This window comes from Gorilla gorilla, chromosome 5, assembly GCF_029281585.2.
Source record: "Gorilla gorilla gorilla isolate KB3781 chromosome 5, NHGRI_mGorGor1-v2.1_pri, whole genome shotgun sequence".
Lineage (NCBI taxonomy): Eukaryota > Metazoa > Chordata > Mammalia > Primates > Hominidae > Gorilla > Gorilla gorilla.
Window position 1 is genome coordinate 81,799,819 of NC_073229.2, and position 22,295 is coordinate 81,822,113.

The window sequence follows — 22,295 nt, forward strand, 5'->3', positions numbered from 1 at the left end:
ATATGGCCAAAGAAAATGGGTACCCCTGCATTTATTTTCCTCTCCTCCCCGAAAAGAGAAATACACAGCAGTCAATTCACCAACACGATATAAAAATTATAAATATTTATGCCCCAAAAACATAGCTTCAAAATACATGAATTAATAATAGAGAACTGAAAAGACAACTAGACAAATCCACAGTTATATTTGGAGATTTCAGCACTCCTCTTAATAATTAACAGAAGAAGCAGGCAGAAAGTCAGGAAGGATATAGAAGCCTTGAACAATACTGTCAACCAACTTTACCTAATTAACATCTGTAGAACATGTTACCCAACAACAGGAGACATGAAATAGTAACCCAGGTAGATCATAGTCTAGGTCTTTAAAATCCATTACAAATGTAAATAATTTGAAATCCTATAAAGTAGAATTTAAAGCAGAGCAATAAAGCAAGAAAAACAAAAGATTAGAAAAGAAGAAAGAAAACCTTTTTCTATTCTCAAAGTGATTATGAATGTAAAAAATCTCAAAGAACCTAGCAAGATGCTACTGTAACTAGTAGGTGGAAGGATACTAACTCAATATACAAAAATCAATTCTATTTCTTACAGTGAACAATTGGAAATTAAACATTTCAAAAAGTATTAGTTTGCTGCAAACATAATTGTGGCTTTTACTGCAAATACTTTTGTAGCAACCTAATACCATATACAGCAGTACCAGAAATCCAAAGTATCCATAAGATCTTTATATGAAAGACTGATGAAAATGAAAAACAAAGTGGAGACACATGTTTCCTGATTTCAAAACTTACTGAAAACTATTGTAATTAAGATGGTGTGGTATTGGGGAAATGATGAAGACAGATTAATTGGACAGAATAGAATTCAGAAATAGACCCACATATATATGGGCAACTGATTTTTAAACAAAGGTGCCAGGGCAATTTAATAAGGAAATGGTAATGTAGAGTTCCAGAACAACTCCAGAGTTCTAGAACAAGTAGATCTAGAACAATTGGATATCCAAATGCAAAAATCCTAGACATATACCTCCAAGCTTATATAAAAATTATTTAAAAATGGATTATAGAACTAAGTAACTGTAAAATGTGAAACTTACAAAAGAAAACAGAATATCTGCACGACCTTGGGTTTGGTGTGTTCCCTGAAAGAAAATAGTGATAAATTAGACTTTACCAAAATTAAAAATTTTGCTCTGCAAAAGACAGCTTTAAGAGAACAAGATAAGCCACAGACCAAAAGAAAATATTTGCAAATCATAAATTTCATGAAAGATGTGAACCCAAAAGATATAAAGAACTCTCAAAACTCAGTAATTAGAAAACAGTTTTTTAAACGGGCAAAACATTTGAGTAGACAGTTCACCAAAGAAAAAGTGTGAATGGTAAATATAAGCACATGAAAAAATATAGCTCATTAGTGAAATGAAATTTAAAACTACAATGAATACCATGATATGCCAAATAGAATTGGTCTAATTTTAAAAAATCTAGCAATACTAAGTGCTAGTGAGGATGCAGAGTGACTGAAGGTCTCATACAATAGTGGAGGAAATGCAAGTCATAGAGTCACTTTGAAAAGGAGTGTGGCAATTTCTTATAAAGTGAAGCTTACACATGCTATGTGACACAGTGATACCTGTAACTAGTATTTATAGAATTGAAATAAAAGCATAAGTCCACATAAAAATCTGTTCCTAAGTGTTTATAGTGTAGGCATTATTCATAATTGCCAAAAACTAGAAACAACCCAGATGTTCTTCAGTGTGTGATTGGATAAACAAATTGTGGTACAGTCATACAATGGAATATTACCTGGCAATAGAAAGGAATAAATTACTGGTATACCCATTAAGATGTAAGGTTCTCAAATGCATTATACCAAGTGAAAGAAGTCAGACTCAAAAGCACTATAGTGTATAATTCTATTTGTATGATAAATCTGTAGGTACAGAGTGATTGCTGGGAGCAGGAGAGGTGTTATAAAGGACAAGGGAAATATTTTTGGGTAATGGGAATGATCTGTGTTGATTGCAGGGTAATATCAAAACTGAATTTGTCAAATGTTGCAGAACTATGATAAAAGGAAATATATTTTATTTAAAAACTTTTACTTTTTTAGAAAAAACTTAGTCCCTGAGTAAAAAGGGGATATATTTTACTGTGTGGAAATTATACCTTAATTTTTTTCTTCTTTTTCTTTTCGCTTTTTTTTTTTTTTTAAATAGACAGGGTCTTGCCCTGTCACGCAGGCTGGAGTGCAGTAGTGTGATCATATCTCATTGCAACCTCGAACTCCTGGGCCTAAGTGATCCTCTTGCCTCAGTCTCCTAAGTAGCTGGGGTTACAGGTGCACATCACCATGCCCAGCTAATTTTTTACTTTTTTGTAGAGATAGAGGTCTTGCTGTGTTGCCTAGGCTGGTCTTGAACTCATGGCTCAAGCAGTCCTGTCACCTTGGCCTCCCAAAGTGCTGAGATTATAGATATGAACCACTTAATTTCTTTTTTTTAATGGGGGGAGAAAGAAAGGGTAGATGGTAAGTAGCATAATGAGCCAAAATATTTACTTTTCATAGTAAAAATGCAGTGGATTAAGTTTATATCAGGAACTTAAAGTATAAACATATAACTTAGAGTGACATAGACAACATCCTATGTAATAAAAAATGGAAATGGTTAAAGTAATTGCCTCTTGGGAACTAACCAAGTAGTGGGAAGAAATGTGATATGAGAACTGTTGATTTTAATAAGCCATAATGTACTTCAGTTTTTTTCCTTACATACATTACTTTGATTAAAAGTTAGAAAGAAAGTATAATGTTATTAATGAAGTTTAAGTTAAATGGTCGTGTGCCTAATGGATAGATGGTAATAGCAGTAGTACTGGATGACTGCAAGGTCTTTGGGTATGAAATTCTAACCCTTATCCCTCTGAGCTCCCAGTACCTAGCATAGTATCTGATCCATGTTAGGAACTGTGAAGGATCTGAGATTTTACCCTACTTGCAAGCTAAGAACTTAGCTGCCACACTTTTATGGATTCTGGCAGAAGACATGACAATTCCAGCAATAGCAGTATGCCAGCCTTTTCTTGCATTCGTTCCTTGAGCCCTACTTCCCACAGAGCAACATGAAGGCCAGGTACTACCTGCACATGCAGTGGCTTGTGTTGGAGGAGGGAAACCCTGAATTTAGGGAATCTGAACCTTTTATTATGGACAGTAAGTATGTCTACTCTTTTTTTTTATTTATTTTTAATTAATTAATTAATTTTTTGAGACAGAGTTTTGCTCTTGTCACCCAGGCTAGAGTGCAATGGCGCGATCTCTGCTCACTGCAACCTCTGCCTCCTGGGTTCAAGCAATTCTCCTGCCATATGTCTGCTCTTTAATCCAGTGGAAGGAACCATTGTCTTCCAGGGCTGTTCATTATATCAGAGGTCCCCAACCTCTGGGCCACGGACTGGTACTTGTTCATGGCCTGTTAGGAACAGCAGGAGGTGAGCCAGGGCAAGCAAGCATTACTGCCTGAGCTCCACCTCCTGTCAGATCAGTGGCCATGTTACATGGTACTGGTCCATGGCCTGTTAGGAACAGCAGGAGGTGAGCTGGGGCAAGCAAGCATTACTGCCTGAGCCCCACCTCCTGTCAGATCAGTGGCCATGTTAGGTTCTCATAGGAGCTCGAACCCTATTGTGAACTGTGCATGCGAGGGAACTAGGTTGTGAGCTCCTTATGAGAATCGAACTAATAATGTCTGATGATCTGAGGTGGAACAGTTTCATCCTGAAACCACCTCTCCACCCTGGCCCATGGAAAAATTGTCTTCTACGAAACTGGTCCCTGGTTCCAAAAAGGTTGGAGACCATTGTGTTACATGAACATCTTTGAAAAAATGGTCTGAAGTAAAAGCCGTTGTTGCCTCTATTTGCAAAATGTTCAGAAATTTAAGACTATTGGAAAATTATTTCTCAGGAATACATAGCTGATGACCAGTGAATAATATATAGATATACAATTTATATTGGTCATTTCTTATTGGCACCTCAGCTTTTTCTCCTTAAAATATTGGTGTACATTGGCTGGGTGTGGTGGCTCACATCTATAATCCCAGCACTTTGGGAGTCCGAGGCAGGCGGATCACAAGGTCAGGATATCGAGACCATCCTGGCTAACACGATGAAACCCCGTCTCTACTAATAATACAAAAAATTAGCCAGGCGTGCTAGCGGGCGCCTGTAGTCCCAGCTACTTGGGAGACTGAGGCAGGAGAATGGTGTGAACCTGGGAGGTGGAGCTTGCAGTGAGCAGAGATCATGCCACTGCACTCTACTCTGGGCAACAGAGCGAGACTCTGTCTCAAATATATATATGTGTGTGTGTGTGTGTGTGTGTACATTTTAATCTCAATACTTTCATTAATTTCTTTTCAAAATTGGCAGTGAGTTAAAAAATCCTTTCAATGTTTTGTTAGTTTGGGTATCGTATCTATCTATCAATAGTTTCTGCCTTAGTTAGATGTCTGAAGCTTCTAATTATTCTAAAAACACTTTTGCTTTTTAGCTTTTATTTTCCACTTCAACTTTTCCTTTAAAAACCTGCAATTTTATGATAGAAATATTTATATTTTGAGATACAGAAATTTTAGAGCTGGGCGCGGTGGCTCATGCCTGAATCCTAGCATTTTGGGAAGCCAAGACCTATGGGTTGCTTGAGCCCAGGAGTTCGAGACCAGCCTGGGTAACTTGGCAAAACCCAGTCTCTACAAAAAAATACAAAAATTAGCCAGGCGTGGACGCATGCACCTGTAGTGTCAGCTATGCAGGAGGCTGAGGTGGGAGGATTGCTGGATTGCTTGAGCCCATGGGGACTGAGTGAGCCATGATCATGCCGCTGCACTCCAGCCTGGGCCACAGAGTGAGACCCTGTCTCCAAAAAAAAAAAAAAAAAAAAAAAAAAAAAATTGAGAATATGTGTTCAAAATATTGACAGTAAAATCTCTCATTGGCCTGAAATGGTTTGTTTCTCAGAAGAAGTTTTTTCTATTGTGGAAAGATGCACATGAAATTTTCAAATTGTACTTTGTTTCATGGGCTTATAATGTTGTGCTATGTCCTATTTTAATAGAAAAATTGGGGCTGGCCACCGTGGCTCACGCCTGTAATCCCAGCACTTTGGAAGGCTGAGGTGAGAGGATTGCTTGAAGCCAGGAGTTGGAGACCAACCTGGGCAACATAGGTAGACCCTGCCTTTAAAAAAGTAATAAAAATAACAGTTGTGGTGGGGCACACCTGTAGTTCTAGCTGTTTGGGAGGCTGAAGCAGGAAGCTCACTTGAGCCTAGTAATTGTTACAGTGAGCTATAATTGTGCCACTGTACTCCATCCTGGAAGACACAGCAAGACTCCATCTCTCCAAAAATTAACAAACAATAAATACATAAAGTTTATAGGAAAATTGTCTTTTTGTTATACTGAATCACTTGTGGCATATCTTTAATTCTCACAGAGCTTAATAAATAAACAATAATTGCTGCCTACAGACTAACCTAAAAGTGGTAGTTCATTATAATATATGCCACAATTAAGTTAACATCTTTTATTGTAATCTCTGAATGCTATTACTCCTTAATAGTTTTTCTTTCTTATTATGTAGTAATGAGGGGTGTGCTTGATCTGTCTCTGGAAATAGAACAATTTGAAGCCACGGTAGTTTGTTTTATTTTTGGCCTGCTTATGCAAAGCATTGTGATGGAGGCTTTACACAAATAAACTGTATCTCATTTGATTCCCACCACTACATTATCCCTATTTTATAGATGAGAAAGCTGAGGTTTGGAGAAGGCAAGAAACTGCTCAGAACCGTAGAACTAATATATGATAAGGCCAGAATTCACACCTATGCCTGACAGTGAAGCTGAAGTTTCTTACAATACATTGTTCTGATTCTCTGTAGTATTTTTCTATTTTAAATCCAGTTGAAATTCTTTTTGGTTTCTTCTTTCATGGAAAGCCATCACTGTGAAGTGAATGGTAATTCTTATGTACCTAAACTTAAGAAAATGTATAATGCATTGTGGAAACACTGACAAATGTGAAATAAAGATGAGCATAATTCAGAAAATGTAAATTATATATGGTAACAGATTTTCAAAAGATCTGATTGCTTTTTTTATTGAGGTGAAAGTCACATAACATACAAATAACTATTTTAAAATGTACAATTCAGTGCATTTAGTACATTCACAATATTTTACAACTACTATTTCTATCAAGTTCCAAACCTTTTCATCACCCCCAAAGAAAACCTTACACCTATTAAACAATCACCTCCTGCCGCCCCTAGAAACCAATAATCTGCTTTCTATCTCTATGGATTTACCTATTCTGAATATTTCATAAAATAGCATCATACACTGTCTGGCTTACTTCATATAGCATGTTTACAAGGTTCATTTGTGTTTTGTTCTTTTGAATGGCTGAATGATACTCCATTGTATGTCTGTACCACATTTTGTTTATCCATTCGTCCTTTGATGGACACTGGGTTGTTTCCACCAACTGGGTGACTTTAAAAATTTATCTCATGGTTTTGGAAGCCAGCAGTTAAGGTGTTGGCAGGTTAGTTCCTTCTGAGAGCTGTGAGGGAGAATCTGTTCCCACATTTTTCCCAGATTCTGGTGGTTTGTTGGCAATCTTTGACTTGTAGATGCATCACTCCAAACTCTATCTTTATTTTCACATGGCTTCCTCCCTGTATGTCTTCTCACCATCTTTGCTCTGTGCATTCTTTGTCTAGTTTCCTCTTTTTAGGAGGACACCAGTAATATTGGATTAGGGCTTACCTTAATGACCTCATTTTGAGTACCTCTGTAAATACCCTATTTCCAAATAAGATCACATTTTTAGGTAGTGGGAGTTAGGACTTCAACATATCTTTATTTGAGGGACACAATTCACTTCATAACACCATCCTTTTAAGTATGCAGTGATATCTCATTGTGGTTTTGATTTGCATTTTTCTAATGAATAATGATGTTGACCATCTTTTTATATGCTTTTTGGCCATTTGTACATCTTCTTTGAAGAAATGTCTATCCAATTCCTTTGTCTATTTTTGAATTGGGTCATCTTTTTGTTGAGTTTAAGAGTTCTTAATATATTTTGGATACAAGACTCTTATCAGATAGATATATGATTTGCAAATATGTTCTCCTATTCTGTAGGTTTTCTTGTCAACAACTTCTTAATATCTATTGGTGGACAAAAGATTTTAATTTTGATGAAGTTTGTTTTCTTTTTTTACTTGTGCTTTTAGTGTCATAATTATCTATAGTCAAATTCAAGGTTGTGAATATTGACATCTATGGCTTTGTATAAAAGTATTATAGCTCTAGCTTTTATATTTAGGTCATTGATCCCTTTTGAGTTAATTTTTGTAGATGGTATGATGTAGGGGTTTATCTTCATTCTTTTGCTTGTGAATATCCAGTTTTCTAACACTATTTCTTGAAGAGACAATTTCCCCATTGATGGTGTTGCACCTTTGTCAAAACTCAATTGGACATAGATGTATGGGATAATTTCTGGAATCTCAATTTCTACTGTATTGGTCTATATGTCTGTCCTTATGCCAGCCAGTACCACACTGTTTTGATTTCTGTACCTTGTATTGAGTTTTGAAATCAGGAAGCATGGAATCTTCCAATTTTGTTCTTTTTCAATATTATTTTGGCTATCTGGAGCTCCTTGCAATTCCATATGAATTTGAGGATCAACTTTTTTATTTCTGCAAAAACAGCCATTAGAACTTTGATACAGATTGCATTGAATCTGTAGATTGTGTATAAAGAGGGATCATGGCAGATGGGAGGCAGGACTAGATTGCAGCTCCTGACAGAGCAGCATGTGGAGGCTTAAATTGTGAATTTTAGCTCCAGATCGACTGCAAGAACAAACCAGCAATCCTGAGAGGACCCTCAGACTCTCTGAAGGAAGCGGACTGCTTCTGCAGGACCCGGGAGACACCCCAAATACTCTGGGAGGTGAAAGCCTCGGGCAAGTTTTCAAGACCGCCTTCCACCTGGAAACAGATCTGGGGCTGTTGTGGGGGGCATGGTGGGAGTGAGACCAGCCCTTCAGTTTGCATGGGAGGTGGGTGAGGCCTGTGACTGCTGGCTTTCCCCGACTTCCTTGACAACCTGCATGACTCAGCAGAGGCAGCCATAATCCTCCTAGGTGCACAGCTCCAGTGACCTGGGAATCTCACCCCATCCCCCACAGCAGCGGCAGCAAGACCCACCCAAGGAGAGTCTAAGCTCAGACACGCCTAGCCCCGCCCCCACCTGACAGTCCTTCCCTACCCACCCAGGTAGCAGAAGACAAAGGACATATAATCTTGGGAATTCTAGGGCCCCACTCACTGCTGATCCCTCTGCACTGCTACTGCTGATGCTCTCTGGAAAGTGCCACCTCTTGGCAGGAGGCCAACCAGCACAAAAATAGAGCATTAAATCACCAAAACTAAGAACCTTCATGGAGTTCATTGCACCTTCTGCCGCCTCCAACGGAACAGGTGCTGGTATCCGTGGTTGAGAGACCCATAGATGGTTCATATCACAGGACTGAGCAGAAACCCCCATTACTAGCATGGTGCCAGGTAGACTCACTGGATGGTTAAACCCAGAAGAGAGACAACAATCATTGCAGTTCGGCTCACAGAAAGCCACAACCACGGGAAAAGGGGAGAGTACTACATCAAGGGAACACCCTGTGCGCAAGAATCTGAACAACAGCATTCAGCCCTAGACCTTCCCTCTGACAGAGCCTACCCAAATGTGATGGAACCAGAAAACCACCCCTGGTAATATGACCAAACAAGGCTCATCAACACCCCCTAAAAATCATACTAGTTCACCAGCAATCGATCCAAACCAAGAAGAAATCCCTGATATAACTGAAAAGGAATTCAGTAGGTTAGTTATTAAGCTAATCAGGGAGAACCAGGGAAAGGCAAAGCCCAATGCAAGGAAATTCAAAAAGTGACACAGGAAGTGAAGAGAGAAAGATTCAATGAAATAGATAGCTAAAAGAAAAAACAATACAAAATTCAGGAAACTTTGGATACACTTTTAGAAATGCAAAATGCTCTGGAAAGTCTCAGCAATAGAATTGAACAAGTAGAATAAAGAAATTCAGAGCTTGAAGACAAGGTGTTCGAATTAACCCAATCCAACAAAGACAAAGAAAAAAGAATAAGAAAATATGAACAAAGCCTCTAAGAAGTTTGGGATTATGTTAAACTACCAAACCTAAGAATAATCGGTATTCCTGAGGAAGAAGACAATTCTAAAAGCTTGGAAAACGTATTTGGGGGAATAATTGAGGAAAACTTCCCCAGCCTTGCTAGAGACCTAGACATGCAAATATAAGAAGCACAGGGCCAGGTGCGGTGGCTCACACCTGTAATCCCAGCACTTTGGGAGCCTGAGGCATGCGGATCATGAGGTCAGGAGATGGAGACCATTCTGGCTAACACAGTGAAACCCCGTCTCTACTAAAAATGCAAAAAATTAGCTGGGCGTGGTGGCACACACCTGTAGTCCCAGCTACTTGGGAGGCTGAGGCAGGAGAATTGCTTGAACCTGGGAGGCTGAGGTTGCAGTGAGCCAAGATCATGCCACTGCACTCCAACTTGGGTGACAGAGTGAGACTCTATCTCAAAAAAAAGACAAAGAACACCCAAGAAATTCATTACAAAAAGATCTTCGCCTAGGCACATTGTCATCAGGTTATCCAAAGTTAAGATGAAGGAACGAATCTTAAGAGCTGTGAGACAGAAGCACCAGATAACCTATAAAGGAAAACCTAACAGATTAACAATAGATTTCTCAGCAGAAACCCTACAAGCTAGAAGGGATTAGGGCCCTATCTACAGCCTCCTCAAACAAAACGAACATCAGCCAAGAATTTTGTATCCAGTGAAACTAAGCACCACATATGAAGGAAAGATAACAGTCATTTTCAGACAAACAAATGCTGAGAGAATTCGCCATTACTAAGCCACCACTAGAAGAACTGCTAAAAGGAGCTCTAAATCTTCAAACAAATCCAGGAAACACATCAAAACAGAATATCTTTAAAGCATAAATCTCACAGGACCTGTAAAATAAAAATACAAGTTAAAAAACAAAAACAAAAAACCAAAGTATGCAGGCAACCAAGAGCATGATGAATGCAAAGGTACCTCACATTTCAATACTAACATTGAATGTAAATAGCCTAAATGCTCCACTGAAAAGGTACAGAACTGCAGAATGCATAAGAACTCATCAACCAACAATCTGCTGCCTTCAGGAGACTAACCTAACTCATAAGGACTCACATAAACTTAAAGTAAAGCTGTGGAAAAAGGCATTTCATGCAAATGGACACTGAAAGCAGGCAGGGGTAGCTGTTCTTATATCAGATGAAACAAACTTTAAAGCAACAGCATTACAGGCAGGAGCTGCCATGCCAGGCATTTTGCTCATTGCTTTCAATGATGTCATGTCTTTTTTGTCCCTCAGTTTCTCCATTAGTACCTTCTTTTGCATTAAATTATTTTTTGGTAGTGTACTTAGTCAGTTTTGTGCTGCTATAACAGGATATCACAGATCAGCTAATTTATAAATGAAAGAAATTTATTTCTCACAGTTATAGAGGCTGAGAAGTCCAAGGTTGAGGAGCCTATCTCTGATCTGATGAAGACTTTCTTGTTCAGTCTTCACATTGCAGAAGGACAAGAGAACAAGCTAGCCAAACACCACCTGAAGCTGCTGCTGCTTTTTTTCTTTATAAGGGCCTTAGTTCTATTAATGAGGAATGAGCCCTGATGGCCTCATCATGTCTTAAAGGTTCCACCTCTTAATACTAGCAGATTTGCAGCACCTGAACTTTGGAGGGGACACATTCAGACCACAGTACCATAGTACCATTTTTATTCCCATCACTTTTTTTTGATGTATTTTTTTCTCATTATTTGCTTAGTGGTTATCCTGGGGACTGTAACCTTTTATATGTATAACAATTTTTAATATCAACTTAGCATCTATTATATACAAAAACTCCACTTCTGTATAGCTCTGTCCCTCCCCCTTATATTGTTGTCACAAATTACATCTTCATACATTGTGTGCCCATTAACTTATAATTACTGTTTTATGCATCTGTCTTTTAAATCATTTGAGAAAAAAGAAGAGTTACAAATCAAAAACACAATAATACTGGATTTTTAATACCTATATAGTTACCTTAGCTCGTGTTCATTCTTTTTGAATGGCTTTGAGTTACTTTGTAGTGATCTTTTCTTTCTGCCTGAAGGATTTACTCTAGCATTTCTTGTTGGGCAGGTCTACTAACAACAGACTCCCTCAGCATTTGTTTATCTGGGAATGTCTTACTTTTTCCTTATGAATCTTGGTTGACAGTTTTTTTTTTCTTTCTTTCTTTTTTGAGATGGAGTCTCACTCTCTCGCCCAGGCTGGAGTGCAGTGGCACGATCTCGGCTCACTGAAACCTCTGCCTCCTGGGTTCAAGCAATTTTCCTGCCTAAGCCTCCCAAGTAGTTGGGATTACAGCCAGTTTGTGTTAGCTCCAGTATACCACTGGCTGTAGTAAAATGTACACCAAGTTTCATGGAGTTATAATAGTATCGAAAAAACGCATTACAAAATATCTCAGTAATATTTTTATATTGATTACATTTTGAAATGACAATATTTTAGATATATTTCTTTGAATAAAATATATTACTGAAAGTAATTGCTTATTTTTACTGTTTTAATTGTGGTTATAGAAAATCTAAAATTACAGATATGTCATATTTCTGTTGAGAGCACTGCTTTAAGTATCGAGCACTTGAGAATGTTGAGTATTCGAGTGATTAGGTTCTGTTTCTACAGTGTATTTTAATGTTTGCTTTGCTGTACAGTTGTGTTAGACCTATTACAACCAGTACTTTTACATGTTGGCCCATAAGTAAGTATACATAAGGTTATTCATTTTTCAAGATTTTGATTGAAATGATACATTATTTACAAATGTATTTCTGCACTAATGTTTTTAAAACTCTCTTTTTATTTCTCATTTTAGTTTTTTTAATAGAGGAAGGAAATGTGTTTTAGAATTTTCACTCAACTATTAATGATTTTTAAAACAAATCTAATTGGTGCTTCTAAGAAACTTAAGAGTGAATTAAAACCATGAAATATGAAAAAATGTATGCTCTTATTGCTTCTTGAGAGGTTGGTTAACCTCTGTTTTTCACAGTCAAAAATTCTCAAGAAGTTAGTGACTATATTAAATCTAAAACTGGCAAATGCCTTTTAATGAAGAAATCTTTCAAAAGGGACAGTTTAAAAGACTTAAAAGTAACTCTTTGTCAAGAAGATTTTATGACAAAGATAAATTTCAATGACTCTTTACTTAATGTTCCTAAAAATCTGAGCTACCTAAAAACTCCTATGATTTTCTTAGGTAAGGGGGACTTACCAGTGGATGATAGTATTCAGTCTGTCTATTACTTTATGGAAAGTAACTGCTTTTAAGGGCAGCTTTTGTATCTATTTCATCTTCAGGAGTATCTCTTCTGATTTTTGAGAACAGTAGTTTGATTGCTGCACTTAGCTTTGCTTTTCTTAGTGTTGTAGTTGAAGATGTGTAACGTTCTTGGTAAAACTCAGAACTGCATTAAGGAAAAGATGGGAAGTTGAGCATTAGAATTGGTGTCACCAGGCCATGGTTGTACTTTTGGCTTTAATACTTGATTTCTGTGTATATCCTTCCTTTCTTATAGGCTGAAGATAAATGGTTGCTTGAAGATTTAATGTTCAAGGTGGTTCAAAGAAAAATCACTTTGAAAGTCAAGTAACATATGTCATTGTTAGCTAAGCCTATTAATTAAAACATATTCATTAAAATTGCATTCAAATGGAAAACATCCTTTCTTAAAATTTAATACTGTTTATATAGTTACACATCTTTCTATATTTATTATGTATTCATTACATGAAAAATTACTGATACCTATGGAAGAATTTTATTCAGTCACATATGATACTATCACTTAGGATATTTTTGTAAAGTCAAACCTAACTACCTATAGTCATAAAACTGTTCTAACTTAGTTCTATTTCTTGATCAGTTTTATAGAGTATACTCCCAGAGGCATCCCGGCTTCTTTTGAAGAAGTAAGCTTAAGGTACCCAGAAAGTTAAGTAAATTTATTTCATAAAGCAAGTAGTTTAGATTTTTAGCCTGGGTAGCTTTAAGTCATTTCATTCTTCTTGGTGGTGTTTACCATCAATTTGCAATGTATTTCTTGTTAAAGTTTCTATCTCTGAATTTATATGATTATTTTTACTTCCTAATTCTTAAGTGACAGATTTTAACATTAGCTTCTGTTTTCAATAGCATATCCAGGAGATATGATACATCTTTTAATAAACGATCTAAAGTAATTATTAAATCAGTACATGATACATCTTTTAATAAGCATAATCTTCTAAAGTAATTATATAATCAGTATAAATATCTTTCATTATTTTCATAAAGATCATAGAGCATAGTGATTCTGAAGTGGCTTGCTTTTATATTAGGCCAAAAAATAGAATACTCAAATCACAGTAATAATTAGTAACTGAACCATGGAACTGAGGTTTGACAATACGTTTCTCCGTATCTCTAAGCAGGCTTTACATGTGTCTTCTCATTTGTCCTCCCTTCCCCCTCATTATCTTTCCTCTCTTCTTCCTTCTCTTTCCTTCCCTCCTTGCTTTCTAAGTTTACTTAGTTGTTAATGTTCCCTAAGAGCTTAAATCCTTTAATCCAAAATGTTGGTATTAATGTGCACTAAGAAAATCAGTATTTTGAGTAGCAGTTTAAATTGCTTCTCAACAATCCTTTTATTGGTACCTAACTACAATAGAGTATGATAAGTGCTTTAATAATTAACTATTATAAAGTATGCTAAATGCTTTTATAAAAATATATTCAAAGTGCCAGAGGGGAAAGATCTTCTGTTGAAGAGGGAGCAGAAGAGAATGCTTCATATAAGAAGTGACATTTTAATTGGGTTTGAAAGTTGAGTAGGAGTTTCCCCTGTGCCTGATGTAAGGCAGATTAGGCAAAAGGAGCAGCATTCATTCAACATCAACAAATAATAATTGCGTGATGATTATATTCCATTTACTGTTCAAGACATTGGGAATATAATGATGACTAAAACTAGTGAGACTTCTACCTTCATGGAGCTGATACTCCAGTGGGGAGACAGACTGTATTAATCTGTTTTCATGCTGCTGATAAAGACATGCCCAAGACTTGGTACTTTATAAAGAAAAAAAGGTTTAATGGACTCACAGTTCCATGTGGCATAGGAGGCCTCACAATCATGGTGGAAGGTGAGAGGCATGTCTTACATAGCAGCAGACAAGAGAGACAATGAGATCCAAGTGAAAGGGGTTTCCCCTACAAAACCATCATCAGATCTCGTGAGACTTACTCACTACCACGTGAACAGTATGGGGGAAACTGCCCACATGATTCAATTATCTCCCACCAGGTCCCTCCCATGACACGTGGGAACTATGGGAGCTACAGTTCAAGATGAGATTTGGGTGAGGATAGAGCCAAACCATATATCGCAGATAAACAAGTAAGTGTAGTGAAATAAAACTATGGCAGGATAAGAGAGAAGAATGAGACTTGTGGAGGTGACTCTACTAATTTAAATAAGGTTGTTTGGTGTGTTTTGAGAAACCCTAGTCCCGAGAGATCTATGAAAAATGGATTCTGGGGACAAATTAGTTTCAGGAACGTTACCCTATTAAGTTCTGCTACAAAGAAACTTAGGTAATTGTGGATTAAAGCCAGTTAAACAAGTTATTAGACAAGAAAACCCCCGATCATCACTAGGATTTTGTGAGCTAAAGTTCCAAAGAGCACGTTGCAGGAGAAGCTGGACCAGAGTATGAGGATCCAGTGGCCAGGTAGGACAGGGTAGGAGCCTTTGAATCATGATGAAAAGTTTGTGCCCCAGCCACACCAGGATTAGATTTGGCTTTTAGAAAAGGTACTCTTGTGGCAATGTGGCAGCTATCTTGAGTGAAGAAAGTATAAATCAAGAAGCTTTCCAATAAAAAAGAGAATGATGAAGGCTTCAAAAATGGAGAGAAAAGGGTAGATTTTAATGACATTTGGAGGTAGAATTGACTCAGATAACTTTGTTTATAGATAATAAAGAGTCAGAAAAATTCTTGACATATAATGTTTTAAAGAAATGAAAGTACATCTTCAAGAGAGGGAAACTTGGCCCTGATCTGCCAGTCAGTGAAGGTCACAGCAAGGCAGCAGCAGGCTAAGCTGTGCTGAGTGTGTGAGAAATGGGAGCAAAGTCATATGTTCAAAAATGTGCAAGACTTGGCATCTCCACCACATTTTTCTTTCACCTTTGAAATATGGGAAGGTTAGAAATGGAGTGGAAAAATATCAGCCCAGTCTAGTTTTGAAAGATTGAGTTTTTTAGGAAGAAGCAAGCTTGTTATCACTTTTAAATAAGACAAAACATGACCTTGAATTAGATTAGCCACATATCTAATTGGTGAGTACAGCATACCTAGCTGTACAGTGCTCTGCTCACCAAAGCCAAAGATGGGCAGGTGGCTGCATTCTGCTGCCAGGTAATCATCTGAACCTCCCTGGCAGGCATTGAAGCAAAAGAGAGAGAGGAATTTGCAGCTGGCTGGAAATATTAAGAGTATTAGCAAGAGGGAGGAAGTGTGGCTCAAAGTTATAAAATGTTGTGTGTGTATACAAAGAAGAGAGTTCTATTTTTGTATATGTATGTGTTATAAATAGACATACCTATAGCATTTCCCACCAGTGTTCTGTATCATCTATGTTCCATCACTGATTAAATCAAAAAAATATCACCTTATTTGCTTTTTGCTCCTCAACCGCAAAGATGTCTTTGGTGAGGTGCTTTACTAGAATTCTCTTACAGAAAAAAAAAAATCAGTAATTCATCTTGAGGATGAAATAGTAGATGAAGTATAATTAATGCTTCTAGCAAACTTAGCAAATACAAATATGAACTTTTTGTGAAGATAAAAACTGCATTGCTTTTTTTTTTTTTTTTTTTTTTTAGGACAGGGTCTCATTCTGTCACCCAGGCTGGAGTGCAGTGGCATGGTCAGGACTCACTGCAGCCTTGACCTCCCCGACTCAAGAGAACCTCCCACCTCAGTCCCCCAAGTAGCTGGGACTACAGGCATGTGCTACCATGCCTGGCTAATTTTTTGTATTTTTATTAGAGACAGGGTTTCTCCGTGTTCCCTAGGCTGGTCTTTAACTCCTGGACTTAAGCAATCCACCTGCCCTGGCCTCCCAAAGTGCTGGGATTACAGGTGTGAGCCACCATATCCAGTCTATTTCTAAAACTGTAATATTCTTACTGGTGGACTTTATTCAACTGATAGAGAATAGTTAAAATAAAGAGAGGCCAGGCATGGTGGCTCACACCTCTAATCCTAGCACTTTTGGAGACCAAGGCTGGTGGGTTGCTTGAGGCCAGGAGTTTAAGAACAGTCTGGCCAACATGGCAAAACCCCATCTCTATTAAAAATTCAAAAATTAGCTGGGTGTTATGGTGCACATCTGTAATCCTGGCTACTTGAGAGCTGAGGCAGGAGAATCACTTGAACCCGGGAGGTGGAGGTTGTAGTGAGCTGAGATTGTGCCACTGCCCTCCAGCCTGGGTGACAGAGTGAGACTCTGTCTGCAAAAAAAAAAAAAAAAAAAAAAGTTTAAAAATATATAGAGTTTAAAAATACGAATTACCAAAATATTGTAGTTTGATGTCACTACTACTCACTTTTTCTTTCTTTCTTTTGTTTTTTTCTGAGATGGAGTCTTGCTCTGTCACCCAGGCTGGAGTGTAGGGTTGCAATCTTGGCTCACTGTAATCTCCACATCCCGGGTTCAAGCGATTCTCCTGCCTCAGCCTCCTGAGTGGCTGGGATTATAGACACGCACCACCACACCCAGCTAATTTTTGCATTTTTAGTAGACATGGGGTTTCCCCATGTTGGCCAGGCTGGTCTTGAACTCCTGACCTCATGATCCACCTGCCTTGGACTCCCAAAGTGCTGGGATTACAGGCGTGAGCCAACGTGCCCGTCCACTACTCACTTTTTCTTAGCCTTTTGATTACTGATGAACTAGATTAGAACAGTAAGTGGATTGTTACACTTGACATTTTGTACTTTATCTGGAAATACTGGCATTAAAAACTAAGTCATACTGCCATTTGTATAATATTCTTAGATCTTTATATGAGTTTTTTCTTCAAATAAAAATTGTGTTTTTAAATGTCTTTGATATGATTGTTCAAAATGTTTGATATTTTTCTAAAACAGATTTAGGAAACTTCTGGCCCCAGCATCAGAATGGACCCTTGATTTGGTTTCCTCTGACCTTTGGAAAACTGTTCTTTGGTATTATTACAATATGCAAGAGGACCTCATAAGGTGCTCTGGTTCTTTCAGAATGGAACATGAAAACTGGAGAGTTAGTGTCAGTGCTCATTGAAACATCTTTTGTGAGCTATGGGTTAGACTTTGATGCTTACAAGCCACATAAATAGCAAGCCATGGACTCCATTTACTTATCCCATTTCTCTGGCTTTCCACATTTTTCTTCCTATTCTTGTTTTTTGTCTCTTCATTATATTTCTTCCTCTTGATGGGTTTCCACCTCTATGTAGTATGTGTTTTCCTGACCTATTCTATTTCTGACCCTCACTCTGGGCAGTCCTGGCCTGCCATCTTGGGAAGCTATCTTTTTAGGAGCCAAGACCAGCTTGTGAGGATGGAGGTCTGGGCTTTCAGAAGCTATGCTGCAGAAACAAACACAGGCAAAAAGTACTCTTGCCTAACAACATCTTCATTACTTTGTGGAGTATTTCAGTTTTTTCTTAATACGTTTTTTAAAATTTTTATTTTAGATTCAGGGGGGCACATGTGCAGGTTTATTATATGGGTATATTGCATGATGCTGAGGCTTGGGCTTCTAATGATCCCATTGCCCAAGTAGTGAACATAGTACCTGATAGGTAGTTTTTCAAGTCTTGTCTCCTTCCCCCCAGTTTTAGAATCCCCAGTGTTTATTGTTGTCTTTTTTGTGACCGTGTGTAACCAATGTTTAGCTCCCACTTTAAGTGAGAACATGAGGTATTTGATTTTTTTTCTGCATTAATTTGCTTAGGATAATGGCCTTCAGCTGCATCTGTGTTGCCATAAAGGACATGATTTTGTTCTTTTTTTGTGGCTGCATAGTACTCCATGGTGTATAAGTATCTTGTGGAAATTTGACCCTAAATTCTGTTTCACGCAGTGTACCTTAGGCATCTGTTCTTGGATTTTGGTGTTCGCCACCTTTGTAATTTTGATCCTATATCATAAGCTGAATTGTAGTGTCTTGGTCATACCTTAATGCTTCATTTCCTTCACCTGATTTTTAGTTTGTATTTCCTGCCTTGGAGTCATCCAACCCCCTCAGCAAGTTGTATTAGTATCAACATCAAAATAGAGTTACCTGCAGAATATCTTAATACAGTGCTTAGTGGTGATGTTCATATTGGAAAAATTTAACAAAACAAAGTGCAGAAGAAGTGTCAGGTTGCAGTCCATATACAAATTCTAGAACATCAGAATCACTTGGGAAGATTTTGACGTCAGCAAAGTGTGCATCTAAGAAGTCCTAACTCTAAGAGACATGAGGTATCATACTCCTGTTTCTACACAGAAAATATCTGTTTGTTAATCATATTGTTTAGTGGCTACTACGTGATATTTTGGGTATTTTACATTTATTTTATATGATAGGTTTGTTTTTCATATTGGCATTTTCCCGAGTTTTAGAACTAGTTATTTAGGAAATCAGTTGGCAGGGGAAGGGGTTGAGTGGTAGATCATGCATTATTTTAAGACATTGGAGGACAGGTTCCTCTTGAGTATTTTCATGCAGAATATCTGATTTTAGAAATATTTTATAGCCATTAAGTGGGAAATGCTCCTGTCTCCAAATCTGACCACTTACCATCGCCACTGATATTGCCACCCTCGTCCATGGATCTACCATCTATTCCCTGAATTCCTGTAATGAGCTCCCTGTTTCTACCTCTGTCCTTTCCAATCTGTTCCCAGAACAGCAGGCAAAAATGAACCCTCTGTAAATGTCAGTTCACTTTAGTCCTGCACATAGAATATTGTATTAGCTCCCCATTTTACTCAGAGAAAAAGTCAAACTTCATTCCTTGGGCCATCTTTTCTTTTCCTATATCTCTGTATTATAGATCATAATCTGAAATGAAACTATATATTCATTAGTTGGATTTTTTGGAGTAATGTTTTATGTTTTCTACCTTAATTTTAAAAGCATGTAAGTTATCTTCCTTTAAAAGAAAGATTATTAATTTGTATGTGATTTTTAAAATTCTTTCTGCGGTTAATGGCCCTCACCCTCAGGAGACAGATACTCCAATTTTAACATATTTCCTCATTTCTGAAGTGAAGATAAAAGTATCTACCAATAATACTTGTTTACCTCAAAAACCTCTATTGCCTTTTATTCTCATCACACCTTTACTTATTTATAGAAACCTTCATCTATCTCAAATATACTGGGACATGATTAAAGTTCTTTAAGCTATCCTGATCATAGTTGAATGACTTGTTTATAGATTTGCAAGCAGATTTTAAATAAAAATTCATCCTAACAAAATAAAACAAAAATAAAAGTAAATTATTTTTGTTAAGGAAGAGCCCTCTCTGCGAGTGGGGTCAGGTCAGGGGAAGATTGTAGTGTGATTAATTTAAATTTAATTTTTTTATGGACCCTAAAAATTGAACCTAAAATTTGCAATACATCTGTTTTTCTCACATTCTGTGGCTTTTATGTCAGTTTTCTTTAGTAAGATTTTTACACGTGTGGATTACCCAACTAAATTTTTTATTAATATGATTTATTATTTCTTCATAGCATGTTTCCCAAACATATACATACTAGATTGTATGTATGTATGTATATCATGTTACGTATTTACTTTTTATATGGTTGAGCTTTTTTATTTCTGTGAATCCATTTCTTCTTCAGGTAATTTATGGGATCATCTAAAGCTTAAATTTATGTTTGAAGTCTTCACTTCTCCAAAATTCTAATTCAGATATTAATATATTATTATAGATGTTTGTCAGTAATTATTTGCAAGTTTATCTCATCACAATTTGAAAATCTGTGTGAAGAGCATCAGACAACATGAACTCAGTGTTAGCGTTACTTGGAAAACTTGCAGAATAAATTTAAAAATGAAAAAAGTCTCATTTTAAGTTGATTTTTCATATTTTGCTCTAATAATTCAAGAAAAGTAGACAGGCCAGATAGGCAGACTGGCAGAAACCTGGCCTCTGTGGTTGGCTGGCATTTATACAGGTCTTTCATATATGATTTAATAAAAGGTGACACGAAATTCAGAAATGTAATCTATAAGACAATCAGAAAAGCAATTTTTGAAGCACATTCTTGTCAGTATTGTATAATGCCTGTTCTGTAACTGTAATTTTTTTGTGTGTATCTGTCAAATTACATTAAGCTATATTCAATAATGAGGATAGCACAAATTTGAGACCCCATGTTCATTTCTTTTTGTGACAGGAAGATCAGCCTTTTAAAACATAAAAAAGGAATAGAAATTAACATTTCTCCAGAATTATGTTTCCATTCATTTGAGGTTATCTCTTAATTCCAGCATTTTACTGCATTTGATAAATAGGCCAAATATGTGTTTTATTTATTTGAGGGCTTGGGGGAGGCAATGAAACTTTACAAATTTCAACTGGCATTGCAGTCTGCTGATAAGGATGGGAGTTTGCACCACTCTGAAGAGATTACATGAAGTAGAATTGGAAAGCAAATTGTATTTACAAAAGATAGGATGATGTTCCTAATAGGTGTTCAGAATAGGCTATTCACTCTCATATTCTGCTGAGCTTTGCTAGAAATAACTTCATTTCAAAAAGGACGAATCTGACTGAAGGTAAAAGCATTCCCTCTTCACAGATACTTTTCCAAAAGGGTTTACATTAAATTTTCCTGATGGGCACACAGCAGTATTTTATGCTGTATCTGTATAAACCATTAATGTGGAAAATAAATATCTAAATAGTATACTTGATTGCTTCATGCACCAACCATTAGATTACTAGATTTCTGTCTACAGTTTTCAGAGAGATGTTGCAATATGATGTTCTGACAATAACTGTCAAAGTCATCATACCAGGATCCATTTTCATCTTGCTGTTGAGGTAAAGTTACTAAAATATACAGTTGGTAGGTCAGAAAGATCACTATCTCTTGTCATCTGTGGTTTAATGCTGACCTAAACCACTACTGTATAATGTCAGAATTATCACAGTGTCCAGGCTGCAGAAGTACAACATGCTATGTGATTTATTGCATTTCCTGTCTGGAATGAAGATTATGAAAAGGCCAACAACTGTGAGCTACAGTGGTTTAGAAGAAAACTTAATTTCTAATTTTTATGTGTCTCTTTCCTCATTCATTTTAGATTTTGGATTTAGTAAAGGGGACACATTACCAGGTAGCCTGTCAAAAATACTTTGAAATGATACACAATGTAAGTATTTTTTTTAACTTTATATCCTAATTATTTGTCTTTTGTTACTGTGTCACATTCAGGGTTTTTAGTTGCAGCAATGGAAACCACTCTAGCTATTTTCAGCAGAAAAGGGGATTGCATGGTATTAAGTAACTTACAGCATTTATTGAATGACCAGACAACTAAGCTTGGATGCTGCAGAACCAGGAATATTTTGTAACTAGGAGAAGCTACATCATGAGAAAATCTTTACTACAGCTGTCACCCACCACTCCATATCTAGGGATGAGACCAAGGGTCAATAAAGTTTTTCTGTAAAGAGCCAGAGTGTAAAAATTGTAGTCTTCATGGTCCATATGGTCTGCGTCACAGCTACTCAACTCTACTGTTGTAGTGCAAAAGCAGCTGTAGAAAATATGCAAATGAACAGGTATGACTGTTGATCCAATAGAACTCTATTGATAAAATTAGGTAGTAGACCCAGTTTGACTCACGGGCCTTGATCTGCCAACCTCTAGACTAGATCTGGAATCTTTGCCACAGCTGCCTAGAAGAACCAAGGCTTTTGCCATCT

General features: G+C 37.1%; 1 pseudogene; it reads left to right on the top strand.

Moving 5' to 3' along the window:
* LOC129534463 (DNA primase large subunit-like) overlaps positions 1–22,295 on the top strand; it is a 278,547-nt pseudogene that overhangs the window by 242,412 nt on the left and 13,840 nt on the right.